General features: G+C 43.5%; 1 long non-coding RNA gene across 4 annotated transcripts in view; it reads left to right on the top strand.

Annotated features, from left to right (window-relative positions):
- LOC306805511 overlaps window positions 1-16,209 on the top strand; it is a 49,960-nt gene that overhangs the window by 22,851 nt on the left and 10,900 nt on the right. For 2 of the 4 annotated variants that reach the window (XR_013775235.1, XR_013775236.1), the window contains 2 exons: window positions 1,586-1,760; window positions 6,172-6,306. This is a non-coding gene — a long non-coding RNA (uncharacterized lncRNA). The remainder of the gene's footprint in view (window positions 1-1,585; window positions 1,761-6,171; window positions 6,307-16,209) is intronic. The other 2 variants (XR_013775233.1, XR_013775234.1) reach the window with 2 other exon arrangements.

Here is a 16,209-nt window from a genome sequence, read left to right as displayed (position 1 = left end):
TCTAGTTTGGCTTAGATACAAACCCAAAGCCCTCATCTCTTGAGTCAAAAGATCACAGAGTCTTTCTTCTAAGAACAGAGTTATTAATTGATCTACTGTGCTTCAGCTCTAAATAATTCTGTTCTCCCATTCAAGGAAAATTCCTTCTTATTTCAACCAAAGTCACACTTACAAAGTGAGCTGGGATCATTCTAGTAATTCTAGTGATTATTTCTATGCAAGCCACCAGTTACCATCACTCTATAAAACAAAGTACAAAGCAGGCTTTTAAAAGGAAAGTCTGGAGAGGTCTCAGATTGAGATGAAACAAACTTTCATTCTCTCATCATGTGGAGTTTCTCAGGGCTTGCCAACAGGACCTAGCAAAGCCAAGTAAGGTAATATCAGTGGTCCTCCCTTGGAGGCAGGAGACTTGGATTGCTCCAGTACATATATACATATATACTATGAGAAGGCACAGGTCTTTAAAGTCACCACTTCTTCCCCACACAAATCTGCCCTGTGTTCTTTTTTTACACTCTGAGCCACTGAGTATGACACTGGGAACTAGAGGAAACTGCTGCTTTCTTTTTTTTTTCTGACAGTACTTTTGAGACATTAGATTCATTATTTGAGGGTGTGTATGAGATTCTGGAAGTAGAATTTATGTCTGCTATGTTGTGAGATCTTTGGTATGATATTGACTCACTCATTGGCACCTGAGAGAGGTTTGGGGAATTCAGCAAGTTTTCAACAATCCTGTTTGAGAGATTAAACAGAATTATAGCTCACTCAAGTTTGTCCTAATTTTATTACATTTTCACCATTTCTAATTGCATAAACATATGCAGCCAAGTATGCAGGTGGGGACTGGGATGATGTACAAGGACTCTCAGGCTCCATAGGCAGCAAATTGGTGGACTAAGTAATAGGGCACTTGGAAAGACTGGAATTTTTTCAGAACATTCTAGGGTAAAATCCTGTCCCCATTTAAACTGAGGCAATCAAGAGAGGTAAGATTTTAGCTATAGATTCTGCTGCAGCTGGAGAAAGAGATGAAAGGAACTATCTGATGCAGAAAATATCCAGGATGAAGGTGGTTGTTTTGGGCAAGATTCATTACTTATTTGTCTTGGACACAGGAAAAAGATAAAATGCTTCAAGACCATAGAACTAGCCTGATAAATATGATATCAGAAGGTTTTTGACCAGGCTAAACAACAGACAAGCAATGGTTAACAATTTCAGATAATAGCAGGGCAAATGAGAAGTCATTTTGTGTGAACATTGTTATTGTTAGCAAATGCTAAGCTGTAATGTTTTCAGTGATATTTTATATTTTGTTTTAGAAAATAAATCTGTTTTTTCTATGTACAGGAGAGCTCTTGACCCCCAAGTTAAAGTATGCTGTGGTAAAGTGACACCAGCTGAGGTACTGGCCTGGCTGTTTATGTGTGTACTTTCTCATGAAATAATATTGCTGTCCATATTTGTTAAGGGAATACTGCTGTTGACTTATTTTCTACAATCAAAATAGAAAGAGAGGTAGGAGAGAAAAGTCTGCACTCTGGTTTTTACTCTGCAGTGTTCTTTATCTCTGATACAGCATCTGCACTATGAAATTCACCCTGAATGAATGGAAACCCAGATGTCTTTACTTCCAGCAGAGAGGACACAACTCTCAGGCTGAATTAGGCCATTTGGAGAGGTTTACCAAAATCTCAGTGGGTTACAGACACAAGACTTTTCTCTCACACTGGTCTGGACTGAGCACTTGGGGAGTAAGTAAAATTTTACTTTTTTTGCTTTTGAAAAGCAAAATAAACCAAAGAAGTCAGTCACATATTTGGACCTGGACTTCCCAGCAAAGGTTTCCAAACTCCTCTAAAAAGTCAGGATATTTAGTAAACAGATCACGAAATATTTTCTAGAAAAAAAAAAAAAAATACAAGAGGGGTTTAATAATGTTGGGATATAGTTTTCTGTTAATGACTTTTTTTCTTCTTCCTCCTGTTTAGGCAGTAACATACAAACTCTGACCACATCACCGGTGTGAAATTGCTGATTAACCTTTTGACTCTGACAATTGGGACTTCTCTCAACACAACTGGCAATGCAGAAGACCATTAGTAGTTAATATTGGGACATCCCAGTTCCAGATGTCAAAAGGTTAATGAAAAATCAAGTATCTTGCTTTTACTGGGGAACTTGGAAACCTTCCCCCAAAACAGTTCATTTTTTCTGATAAATAAGCCAGACTGCTGGAGCTGAGAAAGACGGGTGTTTTGCTAATGTGTGCAGCTGTTAATTGAGAATGATTTGGGTATGCTTGTTCTTCTGGATGCAGATAAAAGAGAGATTTGTTGGCGAACTTATTTGGTCTTGAACACCCCTTTGTTCAAATACACTACTTCATAATAATGCTTTGTTCTTTCTGTAACAGCCATGGAGGGATTTTGAGTGGAATACTCATTTTCTTTAAGTCGTATCTGCCAGTAATCATTCCTGGCTTAAGACCAGCTGCCATTTATGTGTTTTATGAAAATATAACAGTTTTACACTCAAAACTATTTTCTTTTTAGGTAAAAGCTTCAGCACAAGCTGGTTCCCCATATCTACCATAAATGCTATTTATCACAGATTTTGGTCTTTAAAACAGAAAGATAATGTTAAAACATTTTGATTACCCTTTCCTTGCTGCTATCATTCACAACCCATCTTTTCTAATTATGGTATTAGGACATTTACATAACCGGGAAAAGGGTCCTTTAACTACATTTCTATTATGTTTGGCACTTCTGTGAAAGGATATTATATTCATGTGCATTAGAGATTGCTTATAAAAGATCAAGACAATAATAGCAGATCAGACGATAAAGGTTCCCTTTTCTCCTCCCAGACAGGCTGTCTCTGACAGAAGAATACAGTTCATCAAAAGTGTCTGCAGGTTGTCAAACTCAGTGAGATTTGGGGACACTCAGAGGCTGTCATGGCCAACAAGAAGATTTTCTGTAGGGTTCTGCCATCATTCACCCTCAGGAAATAATCACTCACTACATTCTGCATGCTCTCATGATAGAGCTCTATTTGAGAGAAAAGAGCCATTTTATCAAAGGACAATATATCCCTTCTCTTGGTCCATGTAGCTTCCATTATCAGACCATAATAAATCATATTTATGTTCTCAGTTAATAAGACTGATTACAATGCAGGTTACAGGCATGGGAAAAGAAAATCAGGTGAAAAGATGTTTTAATGAAAATATGATAAGCAAACAGCTTCTTGTGAACATTTCAGGCTGTTATTTGTAATGATCACAGGCAATTTTTGATACATCTTCTTTAGCAATGGTTTAAGCTGCATAAATTGGCTTGCCACTTTATACGTTGAAATAGGAGGAATCCCAGTGTCCTTCTTATGTTGTCTAGAATCATTATATACATTATAAGCATAAAATGAGTTTAATGTATGTGCTTTGAAAAGAAGGGGAAAACAGAAAATCAGGGAAGACTGATTTTAATGCTGCTCAGAATGATTTTGAAATTTTCTACTCATCTTTGTTACTAACGGTGCATTTTCCATGAAATTTAGGAATGACATGTACTGCTTTCATCTCCTTTAAATTAATATACTGTGCTCTCTGTTTTTCTCAATTTCTTCAAAGTTCTTCTTAGAGCACTGTGCAAAGAGACAGAGAGAAAGTCTCCACTCGAAGTGTAAGCATATCTGGTATTAATGCTGAGGGGAGTTAAGTGTCTGCTTCTACAGGAGAATACACCTCAGTGTTCCTGAAGGGCACCCTGTTAAAATGGTGCAAGAATGCTTGACTCCAGCACATGTGATGCAATGCATTCAAGGGCCAACTTCCACTTTTTTTTTTTAAGTGATTAAGGCAGTTTTTTTTATTAGGGTAAATATTCTGATATGATTTTCATATGGAGGGAAGTGGCTGATGGACTGTTTTGCTCTCATCTTGTGAAAAATCATATTTCGCTATTATGGTCAGTATCATACTTTCAAGTTAAGTTAGACATTTAGGGAATAATTTCCTTCTGCTGATACATAATTTTGACTGGGTCTCTTAAATTCTACAGCACTTGTGGAATGATTAGAAAGTAGAAAACTTGTAGAAAGACTCCTTGGTGGTGTGTCTGCAGGACCTATTCTGCTCTCTGGTATTTCCCTAAATTCACTCTTGAACAAATTTTAAAGCTTTGTATTTGGCCTGGCCCTGGAGAATGGCCATAAAATGACCTTAACCCTTTTAGGACACTTCAAAAGAGCAGTGCCCATATAAGAAACAGCAGACTGCTCTTCAAAGGCAATATCCTGATATGACAACACAGGTAGATAATGTACTTCATGATGGAACTGCTTGATACAGAGAAAAACATGTTGTAACTGCCTTCACTGTGAAAGGGGTTTAAAAATGCTGCCTGCCAACTCCACAAAAACCAGAGCTGCTATTTCGGTTAAAGGCCAGTGGATTGTATTTTTCACGTCAGTTTTCACTAACCTCAAACATCAGTGTTATGACAGACTGTCATCCAACCAAACCAGCATTCTGTTGCCATTCAAGCAAGCAGGAAAAAAGCAAACATGAAGGAAAACTTAAAAGTCCAAGTAGTAATTGGGGGGTGCGTGTGAGGGAACTACTTTTGTGTAACAATACTGATTACTGAAAATGAAACACTTAAAAGAAAATAAACAAAAAGCAGTGCTTTCTGAGCCAATGGTGTTTTCTTGGCTGGCAATTTCTCTTTGTTCTATTTCATGACACCAGGCTCAATGGTTGAAGGGGTATTCTGGGCCAGATGTCAATCACAATGTCTGACATAAACAAAAATAGCTAAAAAGGCATGCCAGCATCTTCCTTTTGTTTTCCCATTAGCTCCATTTTTCTTTTCATAGGCTGACAAAAAATTACTGCCTCCAAGTGAATTCAGTAATGTCACTATATATCTAATATCTAGGAGACCTTTTGTTTTAGCTTTACTGGGCTTAACCACAAAAGACACTTGACATTGACAAAGAATCTGTCAAACATACAATGATCAGTGCAATGAAACCTCTCATGACAGAAGGGCACTATCCTGCCTCCCCCTTGCCTCCAGCAGCCTGTCTGAGCAAAATATGCTGGAGCACATGTAGCAGCTGAACCATTACAGAGCAGACCAGAAGCTGAGATGTGTCTTGTTTAAATTGTCATAGCATATTAGTATAATTAAAACTGCCAAAAGAGTAGAAAAGATAGATGGAAATGTTACATTACTTGTTTCTAGAGATTAACCTCCAGCCAGAACTGAAATAGAGACACATTTTGGATTTCTTAGAGCTCTGATATGGAAGAAAACAAGCCCAAGAGTACATCTCTCAAAGTGTGAGACATGAAGTCATAGTTCCTATATTTACACAAAAAAAAGCAGAAATAGTGTTTCAGACAGACACTGTTTCCTCTGTGATTACAGCTCCTGTTGTGGCTGTGCTCTGCAGAGCAGTTGTATCATCTCTCAGCTAATTGCTTTCCTCTCCCCTCTGCCTTTGTGTCTGCGAGGTCTTGACACCTTGTGCTTGCTGGTGAGCTGATGTCACCGCTCCTGTCCCTGTCCCTGTCCCTTCTGTGTGCCTGGCTGGTGCTCCAGGTGCCCGGCCCGCAGCAGCGCACGGTGACCCACGCTCTGCGCTCCGGGCCCCAGCAATGGCCAGCAGCAATGGCCAGCAGCAATGGCCAGCAGCAATAGCCAGCAGCTCATCCTGCTCAGGTTTCATCCTTTGGGCATGCCCTGGACTGGAGGCAGGCACAGACAGACCAGCCCTGAGACTGCTCTTGAATCCAGAACCCTCGTGCACAAGACAGCCAGACAGGGAACACTTAGATTACTTTGCCTAAGCTGTTTCTGCTTCTCATTGCAAGGGAAGATGTTTGAACAATGGCTTCAATTTAAAATCTGACCTTTCAAATGCCAAGCTTCATGCTTGTTTCTGTGGTGAATGTATAGATAAAACATATGGCTTTATAAAACTGACCCTGAAAATTATATTCTCTTCATCAATGAGATGTTTTCCTTCCCATGCATCGTTACCTTTCATAACTATTCAGGACAAACTAGTTATGATCCCAAATTATAATTATGCCCTGAGTTATATCTGGTGGTGAGAAAATTATTTAAAACCTTCTGTGTGTTTGTTCAGTTGTAGATGCTGGAACTCAATTTATCCATAAGCTGGGGAAGACCTGAACTGGCTCCAGCTGTTCTGAAAGAGAGAAGAAGCAGCACAACAGCTCTAACAAAAATGGAACATTCAAGGAGAAGCTTCAGGAACCAGGTAGGTCTCATGTTCATTTCTTCTAGTATTAATGAACTTCACAGCTTTACCTCATTTTCTGATTTGCTTTAAGTAGAGAGATGATAAATGTGAGTCTTTAATTTTAGGTTACTCCATATTTCCTCCATTTCCCAAATTTAAATCTTGGTTAATGACTTCTCCATATAGAGTTTCTCTTAAATTTCTGTCAGGGCCTGTATATGTGCATGACTAGTAAAAAGTATGTTATCTGCATTTAGTGTTGGCTTTTGGAACCCTCACCGCCAAGTCACCTCTCTGCTGCATCTCACCTCACATGCATTTCTGTGTAGTGCCAGGAGAAAAATGGAAAATAGCCATGAAGTAAAAGCAGATTCTGCTCCCATTAAAGGCAATGAAAACAGTGCTTTTACTTCTACTTACTCATAATAGTGGAGAAAAATGAAGTGGAAACAAGCACAACAAAACACCTCTGCCAGCTATCTACAAGCTAACCAAGGCTTCCACAACTGAGGCGCTCTGGCATTTTAAGAAAGACAGGTTCTTCCAGAAATGGAAAAAATACGCTGAGTTTTTCCTTCAGTTCTGAAAAGCTAGTGAAAGAATAACAAATTGTATTTCAAAAAAGGGATGACAGTCAAACTTTTAATGCTGTCTGTGCTATTAAATACCTAAAGATGCCCATACAGTTCCTTGTCAACTAAATGCTTTTACATATATATTTGTCAGCTTATTAAATATTGATATTTACATACCTTGCCTAATTATTGACTGTATTTATGGGATCATTTAAATTACCATAAAATTTTTGAGAAAGTTAATAATATCAAATTACAATAGTGGAGTAATTTTCAGGTTACATTTTTTAGAAGACTCTATACCATGGACAATCACATAGTCTACTAAACAGAACAGTACAGTTTGTGGAAAAGATAATAGTGTAGATCATGAGATAGCACCAGATTTCACATTATGATTTCCAGATGTCTTTGTGAGCTTAATGCATACAGCATTGGTTTAAGTCTAATCTGCATGGCAGAAATGCAAGTTGTTCCAATTTTCTCCTCACTGGGGCTGTGTGGAGAAACAGGAAGGCATTGTTCTGCTGCTTTGGAGAGAGTTTACCTGAAGGACAGGGAAAGCCACACCTAGCAGTGTCCACATCCTCATCTGGCTGCAGAAAGCAGGAAGATCTGCCCCTGCCCTTTATCCTGCCACCTCAGCAGCCCTTTTTCTGCGCGCTTGTCTCCCCATGGTGTCTCAGTCACCCCAAGACATTGGACAGAACTGGCCTCTCTGTCCTGTCCCCAGCCCTAGCCACTGGAAGCATCCTCTTTTTTTTAGAATGCTGAAAAGATCTGAAAGTTACAACAGCCTGTCACTGCTGTCAGACTTCTGTGACAACCTGGTTGTATTATTTGAAGCAGTGTGTGCTAATTCACAGAAGAGAGACGGTGGAATTTGTCAAACTGAGCATCATATATACTCGCTCAGAAGCTCCTGGAGGGTCTGTGCAGCCTGAGGCAGCTTCCCAGCTGTTTCCAGGGTGCAGCTTTGGAAACAAAGCTCCTGAATATCCACTGTAAAACAATGTATTGCATCAGTTTCCTGAACCAGGGACTAGGTGAAGTCACAGCACATCAGTGGCAGCCCGGGGGATTTACAGCACTTTGCAGGGCAGCCCAGTATCCTCCTGTGCACAGATGTCCAGAAGTTTCTGGTAGGTCACACGTAACTAGAAACATGAAATAGTGTTTCCTCTGTTACATTCCTGCTGGAGAGCATTTTACTGGTACAGGTAGGTGGGCTAGATAACAGTGCAAGTTCAATTCTAGCACTGTTGGGCTGAGAAGTGAAAAACAGCTCTGCAAACAGAAAAGGTGTCTGACATGACAGTGCAATGGGGGAAAAAAGGCTCAAGGCTACTTTTTCTCCATCGAAATCTCAACAAAAAATTGTCAATTTGGTGCTTTTTGATTTTCTCTCTGGAGTCAAACATTCAGTGTGAATTTACAAAGGAGCAGGAAAGGAGTATTTTGGCTCCTTCAATCCTGTGTACAAAACCTCCCAGGGTTTCAGTGAGGTTTTTAGCATCTCTTGCAGTCTTCAAATGTTATGCTGTGCAAGGATGTGCTTATACATAATTTTGTAATTGAAATGGCATGTTTACTGTTCTATTTCATGCTTGATTGTGTTTTTTAAACACCTTTACTCATGCTGTTAGAAGTGGGATTATAATTAAAATGTCCTGTTGAACACCTTGTTCAGTTCAATGAAGGCATAATAGAAGTATAAATACTTGTTCTTGTTGACTCTGTGATGTCAGCACAACAAACACAGTAAATGTCATAAAACAAATCTCTCTTTCACCAAAGCATCTGTCAGAAGGGAAGGGAAAACAGAATCTGTGACTGGGCAAAGAGGGGCCCTCCCTTTTGGAAAAAGGAATACTTTGAGAGGTTATCTGTGATATAGATGTGTTAACTAAGGCATGGAATTATTGATTGATTATTGATTGATTTAGCCAGTTATAAGGTGAAAAAAAAATCAGAGGGGAATTTGTTCCTCTACACACAGTCCTTTGGCCTAAAGACTAAGTAGCACTTTCTCCTACACTTGCCATTAGGAAATGCAAAGTCTGCCTGTGAAGTATTAGTGAGCAACTTATATTTCTTGATATTCATGTTTCCTTAAAATATATACAGATACACAGACTTCAGGTCTTTATGGTGCAGTGGAACTACAATACAACATCCAAATATTTCTAAGTTACCATCCAGTGGCTTCAGAACTTTTGCATAGAAATAATGGTTTCATTTTCTTCATGTTTTCTCTTGTAGTCTAAGTTACCACCAATGATGTGATGTCTAACCTTTCTGGCAGGCACACATTCAGTCTTAAGGAGCTTTAAATTACTTCACAGCTTGAAATTCCAAGTAAGAAGGGATGTTCCAACATTTAGCCTAATTGATGCTTTCTTGGGCAGTTTACTTGGATACCTTGGCTTAGTTTCCTCCTCTGACAAATGGGAGAACAATGTTAAGTGTTCCTTGTGCTCTTTGATGTAATAATATTTTTACTATACTAAATACTAGGCTCTATACTGCACAAACCCCATGAGCTTTTAGGTTGGTGTCCTTTCATTGTGTGAAAGAGGGCTCTCAAAACCAGTCCCATGATGTGTAATATTTCTGTGTCAGAGCAGGACTGGCCAGTCAGTAGCTGCCCTATAGGAAAAACCCACATGATCTTTATGAAGCAGGCAAATAAGCTGACCCAAAGGGTGTGGAAATTGCCTTTTGTGCCCAGTTTCATTTCCAGCTACTTCAAGCTCAGCAGAAGTTGGACAGGCAGATGGTTCACGAAATTTGGTCTTTAGAAAATAAGAGTTTTTCCCTGGGATGGGAGAGGCAGATGAGTACATAGGACAATCCTCTCCAGACATGAAAAAGATCCAGCAGGAACGGGGATAAGGTTACAGAACACAGAACATGCAGGACAAAATGGACAAGAATGTTGTCAAGTAGGATTGCAACAAAACTTTCTGTATTTCTTTGAATGCTTCATTATATGTACAGGTGCAGCTCTACACACCCACACATGCTGCATCTATTTCAGTGTGTGATCATATAAATACCTGCAGGTGTGATACTGAAGAGATACCCATGCTGAGGCATGAATATGGAATTCCCATCTGTATTGGCTGCCTGGTTCACACAATGAACTAGTGCAGTCACTGGGTTCTATTTTCCAGTACACACTTCACAATTAAAACCAAAGAAAAGTCCATCCTGGTAACTACATTTAGCAGGACATCATAGCATAGAACTAAAATAAGTGTATGGACAGTCATCATTACCTCACTGTGTTGTACATTATATACAAAATTAGGACTAAACTAATTTCAGATAAAAATGGCCATATCAATTAAATGTATTGTGGTAAATCCATGAAGTTGGAATTCAGTGTGTCTTTTGGGACACTTAAAAGTTCAGCTGGGCTTTAGTGAAGTGGCTGGATTCTCATTTCTGGCACGCACAGAGATGGTTCCTTGTCTATAATACTGTCAGATAGTCCATAATACATGGGGTGAAAATCATGGCTGCTGCAAAACCATGGTTTTGAATTCGCTGACTTGCTTACATGTAAAAAAGTCTCAGCCGTGACATTACACTTCTGCAGATGGTTTCATTAAACAATAACATGATGCTAACTACTTGACTACAAACACCATCCTTTCAGTGTCAAAACTGTAAAATAGCTATGGGATATAAACTGGGGGCAACCTTTTGCGTGTAATTGCTGCCTGCAGAGACTCAAGGCTGTCAAAGTTTCTTACCTTTTAAAAGGCCTTTAGTGATAACTTTTGTTTCCCAAAGAGAAAAATAAACCTACCAAAGTTCCTTTGAACATTTCAGCAGCCTTTCATAGTGTTAGCTGTGATAGTAATGGTGTCACATTCCTAATAAGGATCTATGCAAACTGTGTTTTAGGAGTCCCTGCTGCTTTCTTTGTGGAAACTATCTCAGATGCTTTGGGATTATTTCGCAGTAACTTCTTTTTGCACCATTATTTCACAGAGATCTTCTCTGTTATCTTCTCTTCAGCATATTCCTTTGAAGATCTAGGGAGAAAATGTGGTGCTTGAGCATTCAGTGAAACCTGATATTTGCATCTCCATCTAGCTAAAGTCAGGGCTGTCCTGTGACAGAGAATGTGAAGTGCCCAAAATTCGGCAAAAATTTTACATAGTGTTGTCCAGACAAAGGAATGATGAGAATATAATCAGAGATTTCATAGGAAGCAAAGGAGGAAAGAAAGCCTTTTTGCAGGTCTGAGTGTCATTGCTTTGCCCCAGGGACCCCGGCTGCCATCCACGGCTCACAATAGCAAATGCACTCTGTGCAGTGACACAGGCTAAGGGACCACAGTGGCTGCAGCACTGGTAGGAATAACACTGTGCTAATGAAGAGTTTTGTCCAGGCAAATTTAACTCCCTCAGAATTAGCCTGGGTATCTCTCCATGAGACATTTGTTTCAGAGTCACAGCATGTTGCAATTTTTAGGCTCTGGCAGGCTCCTACATAGGAGCTGTGTCCAAGAGCCTTTATTTCATCTGTTCCAATTGGGAAGAGCATGGCAGTTTCTTTTGGTTGAAACTTTGCTATAACGATCTGAGCTTTAGTCACTGTGAGATTGGCCCTCTGCAAAGCATTCACTTGGTGTTACAACCAGAGACAACTGAGCTCCAAAAGTGAGTGCAGACTGTGTCTACTTATTAAGTAAAGGGGCATGTGGAGAGCCCATTACTCAGTAATTGGTGCTTGCTGCCAGTTAGCATTCAGCAGTACTTCCAGGATTTGTATAGACCTTACAGCCCAGAATGGCCTGGGATTGTTCTTGCCTTATTTGCTTCCACTATAATCAGCTGGTGGCTCTCTGCAAAGCTACCAAAACCAGCTTGATCAGACTGAAAGGCACCTAGAAGTACAGGATGTCCCCAAGGAATTCATCCAGAGGGACATGCAGGTCCGAGAGATTTTGTGGCTAAGGTTGTGTACCAGTTTTGTGGGCTTGCAGTTTTTTTCCCCTGCCATGGAAGAGGAAAATGATAACTGGGACTTGTGGTAGATGATACAAATGCCTGCCTTATTGTGTAAAACCTTAAATAGGTATTTAAAGGTAAGGCCTTCAAGTGTCATATGTGTCTTTAGATGAGACAAACTGCACTTTGGGATAGGGAGTCTCAAGAGACAGTGTGGTTTTTACAGAAAAGCCTATATAGACATATGACAAAAACACAGCTCTGTGGGGTACATGCCACTGGCAGCTTTGCCGTGGGAAAACCTTTTGTTGTGGATGTCCAGCTGCTGCTGTTGCTCCCAAGGAGGTGGCTGGTTGAGGTTTGGGATGGGTGTCCACAGTCCCTGGTGGGCTCAGGCAGGGTATGCAGAGGGCAGGACAGGGCTCCTCTCACATGCCTATTTCCTGCAATATTGTGTTTATTTATTTATTTACAGCACAGGCAGCGTTAGCCCCAGAGGCTGACAGGGCAGACAAGCCGCTCACTCCAAGCAGGCGGGCTCTGCCAGCACCTGTGAAGTGAAAACCTGTCTGTGCCGCAGGTGGGAAAGCGGGGTGCCGCCAGCGGGACTGCCGCACCCACGTCCGCTGCACCCGCGACGGCGGCCCGAGCCCCGGGGCCGGGCCAGAGCCCATCGCGGCCCATTGCCGCCCATCGCGGCCCATTGCCGGTCATCGCGGCCCATCGCGGCCCATCGCCGCCCATCGCGGCCCATCGCGGCCCATCGCCGCCCATCGCGGCCCGTTGCCGCCCATTGCCGCCCATCGCCCGGCCCCTCCATCGCCCGGGCCCCGCCACGGCCGGCGCCGTTCGCCGCAGCGTCCGCCAGGTGGCGCCCTTGCTCGCCGAGTGGCCTGAGGGCGGGCGGGCCCGACAAACGCATGGCGCCCACCCCCTGCCCGCCCTGCAATTTCGGAAGCATTATAACTAAAGTGTTTTCAACTTATTATTATGCATGAGTAAAAAATTCCATGAATGTGTAACATTTTCGCCTGTATTTCCCTCTTTTATGCCATCATTTAAATTCCTCATTAATAATTTAGCAACGTTCTGGATTTTAATCACTTTTCTCATCCCCGCGGCCTCTATCCGCGGCAGCGCTCTCCTTCCCACCTGAAGGTGACATGGAGGCCGGGCTGGAGCCAAGGGCACCCGCCCCAGAGTCTGGCTGCACGGCCTTTCCTTCATCAGTTGAAAACCCAAAGTTTACCAAACCTAAGGCTTGAGTAGGTCACCATTAGTGAAAATATAATATTTTATTTTTCATCTGTGTTTAATTATAGTGGTATTTGTTTGATAGCTTGTTACTGTAAATAAAAGAGATAAAAGGAGGCCTTCACTCGAGCAGTTTCAGAGTTGTGAAATATGTAGCTAATTAAAACTATTGGTGTAAGAGGCTAATAAAGTACATGTGCCTACTAGATGTCTTACTAGAATGAATCTCGGCTAACTTACTGTGAGCGATGTATTTTGGTGCTGGTTGCAAGAGCTAAATAATTATAGAATTTATCACGAAGGACCAGAGGGGCGCGGGAAGGCAAGGGGAGGAGGGACCCCAGGCCATGGCGGGGCGCAGGAGGAGCGGAGCCCAGGCTCCCGCAAGCGCAGGGGCTGCAGCCCTCAGGGTGGCCGTGGAGCCCCGGGCCCGCGGGGGCAGCCGGAGGGGCGGCAGGGGGCGGCTGTGCGGGGCAGGGGGCAGGTATGCAGAGCCTGGGGCGGCTGTGCGGGGTCTGGGGCAGCTGTGCGGGACATGGGGCGGCTGTGCGGGGCAGGGGGCAGGTATGCAGAGCCTGGGGCGGCTGTGCGGGGCATGGGGCGGCTGTGCGGGGCAGGGGGCAGCTGTGCGGGGCATGGGGCGGCTGTGCGGAGCCTGAGGTGGGTGTGTGCACGGCCGGCTGCGGCCTGAGGGCCGCCCGCTGTCCTGGGCGCTCTCCCCTGCCAGCTCCTCACCCCCTGCTTCCCCCCTTGTTTTCGCCTGGCACGGGTGAGGAGCGGGCCACAGCATGCGCTCCTCAGACTCCCAAACCCAGTGCAGATGGGTTGTCTAAAGCATTTCAGATGGAGTTTTGGTCTCGTGCCAGCAGCTAATCAAAGTCTTAATTCTGGAGAATAAAAAGGCCGGGCTTTCCAAGCTTCCTCCAGCTGGTTTCTGCCGGGGATGTGGACGGCCGGCACTGCTGAAAGCCCTTCTGCTGTGGGTGCTCCCTGCGCCACGGGCGGGGCTGGATGAGGGGCTGGATGCAGGGCTGGATGAGGGGCTGGATGCAGGGCTGGATGAGGGGCTGGATGCGGGGCTGGATGAGGGGCTGGATGCGGGGCTGGATGCGGGGCTGGATGAGGGGCTGGATGCAGGGCTGGATGAGGGGCTGGATGCAGGGCTGGATGCGGGGCTGGATGCGGGGCTGGATGCGGGGCTGGATGCAGGACTGGATGAGGGGCTGGATGCGGGGCTGGATGAGGGGCTGGATGCGGGGCTGGATGCGGACTGGATGAGGGGCTGGATGCGGGGCTGGATGCAGGACTGGATGAGGGGCTGGATGCGGGGCTGGATGCGGGGCTGGATGAGGGGCTGGATGCAGGACTGGATGAGGGGCTGGATGCAGGGCTGGATGCGGGGCTGGATGCGGGGCTGGCACAGCTCTCACTCACCCTGAGCAGGGCTGGATGCAGGGCTGGATGCAGGGCTGGATGCAGGGCTGGATGCAGGGCTGGATGCAGGGCTGGATGCGGGGCTGGATGCGGGGCTGGCACAGCTCTCACTCACCCTGCACGGCCAGGCTGGCTTTGAGGTCTCTGTTAAGTGGGCCAGCTTTGTTCAGGCCTGTGGGCGGCCACCCTCAAATCCATCCCAGTCTGACCCGTGGTGAAGCCAAGCATGTGGAAAAGTGTGTGTCGAGAAACCCTGCCTGAGATATGAGCTTTGCCCTTTGGAGCAGTGCAGGCTTGTCAGGAGAAGGGGTATGCACTGAGAGAAGCTGGGCAGTAATAAAGGGGCTGGTTAAGCAGAAAAAGAGCCCTCAGACTAGCACGTATTTTTATTGCTTTTTTTGCAACAGAACAGTGAAAACATCCCAAGGCAAAATGTCTATGGTAGGCTTTCGTGTAGTCCCCAATAACAAGTATTTAAAGGCTTGCACGTGTGTGTGCTGCCGGCGGCCCCGTTGCGGGCGCTGCGGGCGGCGCTGGGGCTGCGCTGGGCTCTGCCATCCCAACGTGGCGCCCCGAATCTGCAGGGCCCAGCCCCATGTGCCTCGTCCCACGTGCGGCTGCCGGGCTTTGTGCACAGCCCCGCCATCTGCGCTCTGCTGTCTGCCCCACAGTCAGAGCCCATGGTTCAAATGACTCTGCAAGTGTGTGGTAGCTGCAGCTGTTGAAAGAGCTCCGGCAGTTTCTGATCTGCACATGAATTTGGAGGTTTTTTACAAGTGCTGCATCGGCAGTTTTTCTGCAGAATGAAATTTTCACTATTGCTAGTATCAGCTGGAGAGACGGGTGGCACTTGTTATCTTCCTTGCAAAACCTACCTTTTCACAGGGAAGAGATCATTTTACATGGTTGTACAATCTGTTAATGGGGTAGATTGAGAATACGATTGGGAAGAACTAGTCTGTTTCTGTCTTTGTCCCTGACTTACTGTTTGACCTTAGTAAAGACTCTTAGTCATTCTGGAAACCTGGTCTCTCTATCTGGAAAAAAAAAAAAAGCCCAAAAACCAATGCAATAATAGCTATATCAAAAGAGACAGTCATCAATATCTAGAAGTGGCTCTAAAATTTCAGATGGAAGTGTTATGTATGGTCACCGTGTCTCTTCTGCTTTCTCACAGACCTGTAAAAATCTGGTTTTTCCTGTTAAGAGAATTTTTTCCATGTTGCTTAATCAATGATCATTTTAATATATTTTTCTGCCTCTCAGTTACATCTCAAATATTTGTGTCTGTACAATTTTCATGGTCTCATATCTTGTCTCTTTTTGTATAAAATGTATGTTGTCAGCTTAAGGGGAATGCTTTTTCTTTCTGTTTCTTTGTAATTACCAAAAATATTTTAACCTGTTAAAATATTTCTGTGTTGTCGGCATGAAGTGGTATGATATTGAAACCTCATTACTTTGCAGCAAACCTTTCTATGCATTGTGTTTACCTTCTGATAACATTTCTAATAAGAAACCAAACACCAACAGAATGAAGGGGATACTTGCACTGTTGGGTCCAGTGTGACTTTGCATATAAAAATATGCAAAAAGAAATTACACTCTTATGTAGCTAAGAGAGGAATATAATCAAATTGTTTCTGCTGGCTTTTCTTCAAGGCAGAAAACCTCTGTGTGTGTGTGTGTTT

Source organism: Erithacus rubecula, assembly GCF_903797595.1.
Source record: "Erithacus rubecula genome assembly, chromosome: 10".
Classification (NCBI taxonomy): domain Eukaryota; kingdom Metazoa; phylum Chordata; class Aves; order Passeriformes; family Muscicapidae; genus Erithacus; species Erithacus rubecula.
The sequence above is the reverse complement of the archived record's forward strand: the minus strand, read 5'-3'. Positions and strand labels throughout refer to the sequence as shown.